Source organism: Acinonyx jubatus, chromosome B2 (assembly GCF_027475565.1).
Source record: "Acinonyx jubatus isolate Ajub_Pintada_27869175 chromosome B2, VMU_Ajub_asm_v1.0, whole genome shotgun sequence".
NCBI classification, from domain to species: Eukaryota; Metazoa; Chordata; class Mammalia; order Carnivora; family Felidae; genus Acinonyx; species Acinonyx jubatus.
This window is the reverse complement of record NC_069385.1, coordinates 110986936-110990140: the sequence shown is the minus strand read 5'-3', so window position 1 is coordinate 110990140 and position 3205 is coordinate 110986936. Positions and strand designations below refer to the sequence as shown.

The 3205-nt window shown below is 42.8% G+C and overlaps 1 long non-coding RNA gene across 1 annotated transcript; it reads right to left on the bottom strand.

Moving 5' to 3' along the window:
- Positions 1–729: 729 nt before the first annotated feature.
- Positions 730–2622, bottom strand: LOC128315428 (uncharacterized). Its single transcript, XR_008298175.1, has 3 exons — positions 2448–2622; positions 1971–2010; positions 730–992 (listed from the first exon to the last, which is right to left on the bottom strand). It is a non-coding gene; the product is annotated as an uncharacterized LOC128315428 (long non-coding RNA).
- Positions 2623–3205: the final 583 nt, after the last annotated feature.

The following is a 3205-nucleotide window of genomic DNA, read 5'->3' as shown; positions in this document are numbered from 1 at the left end:
TCTGACTTAGGACAATGATACCAAGAGAAAATTTTGGGTAATGTCTGAAGCCACATTCATGGGCAGACAGGAAACCTCTAGGGCAATGTAATAACCTACGACAGTTCCTGAGATGACAAAGTCCCTCTGAGACCAGGATGTCCCTACCTGGACATCTCACCACTGCTCGTTGTAGCTCATCCCATCTTTGAGCAACTGAGTCAATTAGAAAGACTATCTTGACTTGAAAACCACCTCACCAGAGTTTCTCCCTTCCATCCTAATCCTAATATGATTTCATCCCTGGGAACCACATGAATGGACTCACTCCACAAGTATCTAAAGCATATCTGTACCTATTTGTATCTGTATATGATATATGTCAGGCAGGAGGCCATAGGAGGGCTGATGGGAAAAGGAGAGCCAAGACATCGCATGCATTCCAGTATGAATTGATCCAGTTCATAGTTCTTCCTCCACTAGTGGGCTGGAATCCCCCTTCTCAGCATGGTTTGCATGGTGGGGGAAGACTGCATGAACGCATGGGGTGTCTGGGGAGCATCAGGAATTAGGGGGGCATTTAACTGACATAAAGTCTTAAATATCAATAACGAAATTGGAAGTGCCATAGACTCCCTAACAAAGAGCACAAGAATAACAGGACTGGAAGAAATACAAATGGACAAGAAACAAAGGGGGAGAGCGCTGTCTCGTAAGCTATCAAAGAAATGTGAAACAAAGCAACAGAACTTGGTTTTTCATCCATAAAATTATCAGTTAGTTTAAACTATAATATTCAATGCTGGCAATGGTGTGGTAAGACAGGCACAAATACATGCTTTTTGTTGGAAAAAAAAAGCTGGTACATCTGTGGAGTGTGATTGAATGATAGGCCCTTTCACACAGCCACCCTTATGCTTCAAACACAGAAGTTCAGATATGCACGTATGGTAGAAAAGATGTTCACCAAAAATATTTTTGTGCAAGCCAAAAAATGGAAACAACTCCAGGTCCTGCAAGAGAAGAGTTATATAGATTACTATAATATCACCATGTTAGAATCGATTTTGAAATAGTCGAATGGCATGGGGAAATGCACACAATTTAACGTTACACTCAAAAGTCAGGCTCAAACATCAAGATGTAGTTAGTTTTTAAATATATGAGGTCTTCACCAATCCATAGAAATAGGACCGGAAAGAAATACCACAAAGCGCTGACAGTAGCAGTTCCTGGAAAGTGGAGTGGCCAATAATGTGTATTTCCACCTTTATTTTTTCTTGATTTTTCAAATTTCTTCAAATGATCATGTATTGCCTTTTTTTCTTTTTTTAAAGGAAAGACAGGAGTGATATTATTTAGGAAGGAAGGAAAAGAAAGAAAGAGAGGGGGGAGGGAGAAGGAGGCAGGGAGGGAGGAAGGAAGGAAAAGAAAGAGAGGGGAGGGAAGGAGGGAGGGAGAGACGAGGGAGGGAGGGAGGAAGGAAGGAAGGAAGGAAGGAAGGAAGGAAGGAAGGAAGCCAAGGATCTTAGTCACTCAGGCCCCTTCTACTACCGAGTCTTCAGCGGCCTTATTAAGAAAATAAGGGGGCGCCTGGGTGGCTCAGTCGGTTAAGCAGCCGACTTCGGCTCAGGTCATTATCTCACAGTCCGTGAGTTCGAGCCCCACGTCGGGCTCTGTGCTGACAGCTCAGAGCCTGGAGCCTGTTTCGGATTCTGTGTCTCCCTCTCTCTCTGCCCCTCCCCTGTTCATGCCCTGTCTCTCTCTGTCTCAAAAATAAATAAATGTTAAAAAAAAAAAAAAAAAGAAAATAAGGACAATTGTACCCAAACTGTCTCACAGAATTGAAAATATATGTGACAATAAGAAAATGTATGTGACATGCTTTGTAAATTGTAAAGCACTTTACATATATTAGCCACTGTTAACATTATAACACAAAATTAACTTCAACAATCGGAGAGAAAAGGAAAGAAATCATAATAACATACCTCAGACTTTGACCAGGAACTAGGAAAATACATGATTGAGCTGAGAATAAAAAGAAGGAAAAAGGTCACAGGAATCCTGAAGAGTGTTCGCTAACATCTCTCAGGAAATCCAGGGAAAATGTTTAAGAAGCAAAAACAAACAAGAAAGCTTACAAGGCAACCAAATGTTAACAGCCCTGCTGCTTGGCCGTATAAGATGTTCTGCCTTTGTTTAAGAAAATCTGCAAACTGAGAAATATTCACTCAAATCAGAGGGAAGAGGAAATTCACTCATTGTGACAGGCAGATGAAAATCAGAATTAACTAAGGTTAAAATGTATTGGAAAGGTGTCTTGCAGGATCTGACTTGGCTCCAAAAGTGAAAATAAGCACCCCAAGGGAGAAGACTGGTGAGTGGGAAAAGGTTCTTAATTATCATGAGGCCAGGACTAGAATTAGAAATGACAAGGACCCAGCAAAAGCACTCGAATTCTTTACCTTGCAAGGGAAGATGCTTGTGGCCTCCTACTGCTGCCCATTCCCTCCCATTTGAAACTCTCTCCTGTTCTAGTTTCTCAGAGCCTCACGTGTCCTGCTTGCCTGCAACTACTTCTCCAACTTCCCTCCTCCTTCCCGACCTCCCAGGGCCCTTTGTGTTTCCCTGCTCTTTCCTAATCCCCGCTACAAATTTTCATTTGTAGAACCCCACCAGGGTTCTTTTCTCAACTCCCACACCATCTTTCCAACTGCCTTCTGGACACAGCCCTTAGAAGCCCTGCTGCCTCCACACTAAGCTTGCCTAAAGGCAAATGCATCTTCTTTTTTTTTTTTTTAATGTTTATTTATTTACTTTGAGAGAGAGTATGAGCAGGGGAGGGGCAGAAAGAGAGAGGGAGAGAGAATGCCAGGCAAGAGGAGCTGGACGTGGGGCTTGATCCCACGAACTGACTGAGAGATCATGACCTGAGCGGAAATCAAGAGTCAGACGCTCAAGTGACTGAGCCACCCAGGCACCCCTCAAATGCATCTTCTTAAAAACCAACCAAATAAACTAGAACTGGCTGAATGGATCCTCATCTGCCGTTTCTGATAATAGTTCCCATTAGAAACACTGGCTTCCTCTTGTGCTTCTTCCTCTCTTCCCAAACCAAAATCATCATGTCCCAAATCCTATTGACACATACACATCCTTTGGTATTTTTCTTATATCAGGGATGTCCCCTGCCCCTTCCCAGTCCAGATCTTTATAGGCTACT